Consider the following 9,116-nt stretch of genomic DNA (forward strand, 5'->3'; position numbering starts at 1 on the left):
CAGCTGCTGACCACTCAGAGCTCAGTCCCTCCCGGCAGACTGCTTTGGAACTGTCTCACCTAAGTTTATTGCCTCCCTTCCAGGTAGCAAGCAACCAATGTCTGGCTGATGTAGAGATACAAAGCCTTAGCCCTCTTGCCTTAATTTGGGCTAATTCTAAGGAGCCACCCAGTTCCAGAGCATCCTGTGCATTAGCTGAGGCCTTGGTCCCCATAGCACTGTGGCTACCTCTCATTCCACCTAATCCTGCCTTCCTCATGCCCTCACATATGTAACTCCAGAGATTTTCCAGAGACTGGTTCCAGGAGACTCAGCCCCAGACACCCCCCAGACCAGACCCATCTCCCCATTGACTCCACTCTCTGGTGGCACCAATCCCCCTCCTCTGCTCCATCACTGTGTGCTGTGGATTTGACCTCCCACATGTCTGTTCATTCCAGAACCTTCTCTCCACATCCACCACTGGATGCCACACCTAGCCCACCACTTCATTTCTCTTTCCCTGACCGATCTTCAGGCCCCCAACCTGGCCATACATGCTCCACATTGAAAACCCTGGGAGGTTCTGAAGATACCTCTGGGTTGGCCCTCTGCTCAAATCTTTCCATTTCTCTCCATTGTCCTTAGAGTGAGGTCCAGACTCAGTAAATAATACAACATCCCTTGCCCCTCCCTTCTCTATTCCAAGATGCAACCTCATTGAACTTTTTGTTATTTGAATGAGACCTGATTGCTCTCACTGTCAGGCCTTCACCCTGCTATTTCCTCTTTCTAGAGGACTTTTCCACCCTTCTGCAACCCCCTATGTCTCACTCACTCCCTAGTGCTATCTTTAGGCCTCATTTATGTCACTCACTGGGGAAGTCTCCCCTGACCTCTCCCCCCGACGACAAGCTGAGGCTGGGTGCCCCTGATGTGTGTTCCTACATTGTCCTTTTCATACCATATTTGAGGTTTATTCAGCTCGCTCCAGGAGACAAGAAACTTGTGAGCTCAGACACAATGATAGTTTGGCTCGCTTGAGTTTTCCCACCACACACACAAAGTGCCACCACACACAAAAAGCCATTTAAAAATTAGGAGGCCAGGGGCACCTGGCTGGATCAGGCAGTTAAGCCTCAGACTCTCGATTTCGGCTCAGGTCATGATCTCACAGTCTGTGAGTTGGAGCCCCGCATCAGGTTCTGTGCTGACAGCTCAGAGCCTGGAGCCTGCTTCGGATTGTGTCTCCCTCTCTCTCTGCCCCTCCCCCACTCACGCTCTCTCAAAATTAAAGCTCAAAAAAAAATTTCAACAATGAATAAATATGTAAAACATTAAAAAAAACTTTTTAAAGTAAATACAATTTAGGAGTTCAGATCATCAAGATTGATTAAACACCAATGGGATTTTTTTAAATGACATTTAGAGATAAGAGATGATCAAATACTTTACAATGTTTGCTAACCTTAATGATAAATTTATTTGATGTCAAAAGACCCAAAGCCACATCTCATTGGGGAAACACGGGTTGTTCCTGGAAAGGTAGAAAATATAAACAAATGTTGAAATATGAAAATAATAACCAGAAACTATGACTGCAAAATAAAATACTTTCATTTGTCAGCAAACAGTTGGAAGACGCTTAGAAAATATTGCTGTAGATTTGAAGAAACACGTATTAGAATAAATTACACAGTGTGGGAGGACTGCTCTACTATTGAAAGAAAAGTACAGCTATTTCTAACATGCCTCTGCTTAGGGTATATGTTTGATCCTGTTCCAGTGATGACATTTCTGAAAAAAAACACATTTTTTATGAACCACCAAATAAAAAGTTTTGCAGAGAAGGTATATTCTAAACAATAAATGATTTCTTTAACGAAAATAATATGTGTATACAATTTTTAAAGTTTTTTTTTTTTTTAGTACTCTGTAAACCCAACATGGGGCTCAAACTCACAACCCCAAGACCAAGAGCCACGTGCTTTTCCAACTGAGCCCCATTGCAATATAATCTGTTCTTTAATGTGTAACAATGACAACTAAAAAAGCAGCTTCTCTACAGAAATGTAAAATTCTGGGATTAAGTTACAAAAATTCCAACGCGCAAAATTAACCACTGAATCATGCACAGATAAGCTTTTGAAGCCAAGAAATTGAAGCCAGAAGTTTATACATTGCTACTGTCGGGGAGGAAGAATCCCCTCTGCTCCTCAAGGTCTTTCTAGCTAGACTAAGAATAAACACGACCTGAGACAGATTAACAGGAGAAAAGTCAAACTGAAAGTAAGAGGAATCCACACAGACGTGGAAATTCCAAACAGTAAGGCAAAATGATCGTATATGAGCTGAGAGGGGTAGAGTCCGAGGATACAAAGGGGAGAAAGACCATTAGGGGGGAGGTGAGAGGAGATGTTTGCAAAACAAAGGTTGCTCTGTTATGCAGATACATTTCTTGGGTTCAGGGGAATCTCTGTTAACAGCTCTCTTCCTGGTACCTGCAGGCAGTTGAGGAATCTCCTGGGTTTGGATTGCTTTTAACTCAAAGTAATGTTCTTGCCAAAGTGGGCATCTTGGGGGCGGCCTGCCCTTGGCCTCTGTACTGCAGGATATTATCAGTGGAGTTAATTTCATTTTTAAAGGGGCGGGGAGAAGGAATTTTTCCTGTCCCTAAACTGGGGATGTTACTGCACTTTGAAAGAGAAGGCATTGACTACTGAAATCTTTTATATCACACAGCGGTTTGCTGGCTATGTTCTAGCAAAGAATTCAAAGGTGAGTTATTCACTGTAGTTTCAAATTTGCTGAACTTTTCTTTGGTAAATGCTGTCTGTAATATGCTATCCGGCAACTATTTCTTAGAACAAAAAGTGTTTAATCTGTCACTATGAGGTAAAGAGAACATTTTAACCATGAAAACGAAAGTGACTGCTTTCAGGAAGAAACTCATGCTATGGAGAGAGCATTTTAGAAACAGGTGTTTGGAAATCACTCATAATTTGGTGCTAAAAATTATGGGGGTGCCTGGGTGACTCCGTCAGTTAAGCATCTGAGTATTGATTTCAGCTCAGGTCATGATCTCACGGTTCCTGAGTTTGAGCCCCCTCGTTGGGCTCTGTGCTGACAGTGCAGGTCGTACTTGGGATCCTTTCTTTCCTCCTCTCTCTCTGTCCCCCCCCCCCCCCGTTCTCTCAAAAATAAATAATTTTAAAAATAAACAAGTAAATAAAAATTACATATGAATATTACCTTTGACAGCTATCAGATGTGTATACTTAAACTATCATGAACAGAATTTTCTTTTCTTTCTTTTTTTTTAACTTTATTGATTTATTTTGAGAGAGACAGAGAAAGTGCAAGCTGAGGAGGGGCAGAAAGAAAGGGGGACAGAGGATCTGAAGCGAGCTCTGTGCTGACATCAGAAAGCCTGACGCCGGGCTCGAACTCCCAAGCCATGAGATCCCAAGACATGAGGTCAAATCAGACGTTTAACCGACTGAGCCACCCAGGAGCCCCTTTAACAGAATTTCCTAAACCATTAACAATTACCAGATGAAAGATTGTGCTTTCATTGTGCTTGAAGCTGTTTTAAATATAGAAATGCAAACGTAACATCTTCCAATTTATATCGTGGGAACAATGGACTGACTTTGGTAAACAGGGATTCATCAACTAAATTTCAACTAAACCTTTTAGTTGGTAGATGAGATTGAAAAACAAGCGTTATGGGTCGCCTGGTTGGCTCAGTAGAACAAGGGACTCTGGATCTCGGGGTTGTGAGTTTGAGCCCCACATTGGGTGAAGAGATCACTCAAATATAAAATCTTTATTAAATTTCTTTTAAGTAATCTCTATACCCAATGTGGGGCACAAATTCACAACCCCGAGTTCCAGAGTCCCATGCTCTACTGACAGCCAGCCAGGCGCCCCTAAAAACCTTAAAAAAAAAAAAAAAAAGAAAAAGAAAGAAAAGGGGCACGTGGCTCTTGGCTGGCTCAGTCAGTGGAGAGTGCAATGCGGACTTTCGGGGTTGTGAGTTCAAGCCCCACTTTGGATACAGAGACTACTTAAAACTAAAATCTTTGTTTTAATTTTGTTTAATGTTTATTTATTTTTGAGAGGGAGAGAGAGAGAGAGAGAGAGACAGAGTGCGAGCAGGAGCAGGGCAGAGAGAAAGAAACAATCCAAAGCAGGCTCCAGGTTCTGAGCCATCAGCGCAGAGCCTGACGTGGGGCTCGAACCCACAAACCGTGAGATCATGACTTGAGCCAAAGTTGGATGCGTAAACGACTGAGCCACCCAGGTGCCCCTAAAATCTTAAAAAAATTTTTTTTCAACATTTATTTATTTTTTGGGACAGAGAGAGACAGAGCATGAACGGGGGAGGGACAGAGAGAGAGGGAGACACAGAATCGGAAACAGGCTCCAGGCTCTGAGCCATCAGCCCAGAGCCTGACGCAGGGCTCGAATTCACGGACCGCGAGATCGTGACCTGGCTGAAGTCGGACGCTCAACCGACTGCGCCACCCAGGCGCCCTAAAATCTTTAAAAAAGACCAAAAAGTTTTAAAAAAGGGAAAACAAGCATTATCAGTAGTATGTGGTGAAAATAATCCACCCCTTCCAACGGTACATAACTTTGCGAAGCATCTTTTCTCCCTAGGATGGCCTAGGTCTTTAGATCGCTTTATCATAAAGCATGCTTTATATTCAAAACTTTAATGAGAGCAAAATACTTCATACTGTTACTAAAGAAAAGGAAATTTTAATCGCGTTGTTCAATCCATCAGAGTTTCAACCTTCTTTGGCTTCTATTTTTACGTATGATTTGCAATATAATGACAGATCAGCATAGCACTCCCCGTGTTGAATTTGTAAGTGGATATATAGGTGTGACTGAGCAAGCCTTGAAAAGCCAGTGGGTCCAAAAAATTTCCTCGAGCGGACAAGGGCACTTTTGCCGGCCCTCGTGAAAAGCACGGCACTTAGAGCCTGGATTTGCGGAAATAAACGGCACGTGGTGCTCCGTAAACCCGATCCAAGCATCAGATAAATAACACCGTCACACTCTCTTTGAGTTTCCTCCTCAGCCGCTCACCAAATGTCAAAGCTGCCTGGACTGCGACACCCGCGGCGACCTCCCGGATCCCCCCTTTCTGGCAGTGCCTCTTCCCTGATCTTGTCCCTCCCAGTGCATCACACGGGGTCTCGACAAGCCGACCGCGGCCATGGAAAATTGAGAGCGTAAACCGCGACCAGCGAAGCTCCCTCGGGCCCCGGACACCACGCACACACCCTCGGCAGCTTTGCAGAGGACGCTGTGAATACGCTCCAGGGGCTAACCATCTGTCCAGCTTCTTTTAACGAGGGCATCCTACTCTTTACCTTCTAACAAGAATTAACTCAAGGGGAATAATGACCCATTCTCTTGGGGCATAAAATAAACCCTCGGGGGCGCCTGGGTGGCCCCTTCGGTTAAGCATCTTACTCTTGATTTCAGCTCAGGACGAGATCTCGCGGTTTGTGTTTGTGCGTTAACCCTTGTGTCAGGCTCTGCACTGAACACGAGGAGCCTGCATGGGATTCTTTCTTTCTCTCCTCCGCTGTCCTCCCCTCCCCCACCTGCACGCCCTCACAGGTACTCTCTATCTCCCTCTCTCAAAAATAAATAAGCATCAACAAACAAACAAATTAGTTAATTAAGTCCGCTTGCCCCTTTTTGGCTGCCTCCCTTAAGGAAATGACGGTCTGAAAGATCTTCTCTACTTTGGGAATTCTCCATCGGACACGTCCCGCCAGCCTCCTCTTGAACTTCTCTCTTCCCTTGACTTCCATGATGCCTTTCCCCTTGCCATAAAGATCATTTTGAGGCTTTCTTAGCTGATTCTTCCGCATTCGTAGGATGGATTTTTCTCAGGGTTTTGCTTCTGTTTTTCATTAGTTTTTGTTTGTTTGTTTTTTTAAGTAAGCTCTCCGCCCAATGTGGGGCTTGAACCCATGACCAGGAGATCTAGAGTCGCACGCTCTACCCACTGAGCCAACCCAGTGCCCCAAACCTCCTCTTTTCCAAATCTGCACCTGTTGGGTGAAAACATTGGCCCTCGAGATTTCCAATATCTATTCTGATGTTCCCCAAACGATGTTTCTAGTGTTACTCTCTCTAACTCCAGATCACAACGAATTGCCAAGTAGATTAGAGACATCACTGACAATCACTTTAAACTCAGGAGGTCCAGAAATGTATCTCTCCCTCTTCCACCGTCCCTTCTCCATCCTACCCCACATCCCCCAGGAGAGGGCTGACAGTTCCAACTGCGGCCATCACAGCCTTTGCCCTCTTTCTGTGTGCGTTGATGCCTTGTTTTAAGCAGTTGACTGTCACCGGGTCTTTTACAGAGACTTAAGGATCCACTAATCTCTTTTCAACCAATTTCTTCTCACCAACAGCCCTTAAGCAACCAGCTTATCATAGGAAATGCACAGCCACCATGCTCTTTCTTTCATCTAAAAGGAAAAGGTGCCTCTCGTCGGAAGCTGGCTCCCCAAATAGGACCCACACAACCAGTTGACAAGGCAAAACCAACTTGAAGGCTTACCATGGTAAGTCGGGGAGAAGAACACCTCAAAAGCTCGGGCAGTGTTTCAGAGACGGGTAGGTAAGGTCACAGTTTATTGAGAATTGGAAGCTTGGCTTAAGGTGGGTCTCTCAACGCGGGAACTTGGCTAAGGGATGGAAGAATTGAGGATTGGTGGAAACAGCAAGGTGAGGACTTCCAGGCGAAGGATTCAAAGAATTTAAGAATCCAAACTCTTGGGTCCTTTCCATTGGGTCTTTGAAGAATTTCCTGTACCTAAGGAGCAAAGTTTCCCTTGGGCAAAAGAGTTTTGGAAGAAGAAAGAAATGCTAATTAAAACTATGAAAGAGCAAAGTAATGTTAATGTAGATACTAAGGTGTGGTTTCAGTTCTCAAGGAACAGGCTGGGGTCGGGGGTCGGGGAATAGCCAGGGTAGTTCTCCCGGATAAGACCAGGGGACTGGAGAAGAAAGAGAAAACATCCCGCGGAAGTATCTCAAAGTCTTCTCAAACCTACTAAATAATAAAGCATTTGGATAAATAAAAATCTCAGTAAAAAGATCTGATCTTTTTATCCTTATCAAATCCAGAGTCTTGCCATTAACGAGGGCCAAATCTTGCCATCTATAAATCCAAGACAATCACGGGACTGCTACATGATCAGGTGGGTCGGATCTGGGAAAAGAACTGTTTCAACATTTAGTCTCAACCTATTTATTTACTTAAGTTTATTTTGAGAAAAAGCGTAAGCAGGGGAGGGGCAGAGAGAGAGAGAGAATCTCCCAAGCAGGCTCCGAGCCCCGCTCGGGGGTTGACCCCACAAACCGCAAGATCGTGACCTGAGCCGAAACCAAGAGTCAGATGCTTAACCGACTGAGCCACCCAGGCGCCCCCCCCCCCCGCCGCCCCATTTATTCTTTCTTTCAAGATTTTTTATTTTTAAGTAATCTCTCCACCCAACACGCGCCTCGAACTTACCACCCAGGGATCGAGAGTCACGTGCCCCACCCACTGGGCCAGCCAGGCACATCTCTTAACCTCTCTATTTTGTGTTAAAATGTTTCTGTTGTTTCTGCTAGGAAACAGAAGGAAATAAAAACCTTCCTCTTTTATGACTTCCTAGGAAAGATGTGAATACGCACTTGGAACCAAATAGAAAAAGCCCATGAACAGATATAAAGCCAGGGAAGGCCTCCCTTCATTTTAGAGCTGGGGCTCCCTAGGTAGCATTTGGAAAAGCATTCGTAATCTGTCATCCAGGACACTGTCTGACAATGGACCCTCCAGTTGGGAGGTGTCCCTGCCAGTGTGGAAACAACAGGGCTCTCACGCTCATGCCAAACTCTGATGCTTATGGGACGGGATTTAAACCAGCCCTTCCGGGGGCGTCCGGGTGGCTCAGCCGGTTAAGCGTCCGACCTCGGCTCAGGTCATGATTTCACGGTTCGGGGGTTTAGAGCCCCGCGTGGGGCCCTGTGCTGACGGCTCGGTGCCTGGAGCCTGCTTCGGATTCTGTGCCTCCTTCTGTCTCCGCCCCTCCCCCACTAGCATTCCATCTCTTTCAAAAATCAATAAACATTAAACAACAAAGTTTTTTTAATAAAAACATAATGGTAAAGCAATCCTTCCATCTGACAACCAGCCTGCCTTGAGAGACCCCCAGCAGGACCCTCCAGCACGGAGCCGTGAGCCTAAGGTTGTAGAGATGCCCTCCAGCCATGCCCAACGTGGAGCTTTGAGGCTGACTTCCATTCTCAGGCCATGGTCAACAGTCCCCCATCACTACTTCGTGCCCACTCTGTCCTTTTCCACCCCTTGGACTTTGGTAAGCACATCATAGAATTAGAGCCTGAGTAGCTAATAGAACTCTGAGGAAGAGTTACACCACCCTGCTGTGGCTATTAAGTGGCTGCGGGTGCAGAGCCCAAGTCTTTTATTTATTTATTTATTTATTTACTTTTAACTTCATTTATTTTGAGAGAGAGTGCGCACGCTTGAGTGAGGGAAGGGGCGGAGAGAGACAGGGAGAGGGAGAGAATCCCAGGCAGGCTCCACGCTGTCAGCACAGGGCCTGACCTGGAGCCCGATCTCACATCCGTGAGATGAAGACCTGAGCCTATACAAGAGTCAGACGCTTAACCAACTGAGCCAGCCAGGCGCCCCCGGGGCCCACGTGCTGAAACTAGATCTCTGAGTCTGCTCGCTTGGATGCTCCTTCCATGGATATCTACCTGCCTGGCTCCCTCCCTGACCTCTCTGCCCAGCTGTCACTTTTTCAGAGGGCGCTTCTCTGATCACCGTAACTAGAATGGCACGCTTATATCTCCAGGTGACACTTTCCTCTGCTTTATTTGGCCCATAGCACTTACCTCCACCTGGGTTTATTTTTAAGGTCCCCGGATAAAACACATGCCGCCTTCAGGACCTACTTCCACTGCAAAGTCATCCGTTGTTCATCTGGGATTCAAATTTAACTGGGCGTCTTGTATTTTTATTTGCTAAGTCTGATAGCCCTCGTTATATTGCGTCTTTCCCTCCCACTCCAGTAGAAACTCCGGGA

Source organism: Herpailurus yagouaroundi, unplaced genomic scaffold, assembly GCF_014898765.1.
Source record: "Herpailurus yagouaroundi ecotype Mexico unplaced genomic scaffold, PumYag 142, whole genome shotgun sequence".
Lineage (NCBI taxonomy): Eukaryota > Metazoa > Chordata > Mammalia > Carnivora > Felidae > Herpailurus > Herpailurus yagouaroundi.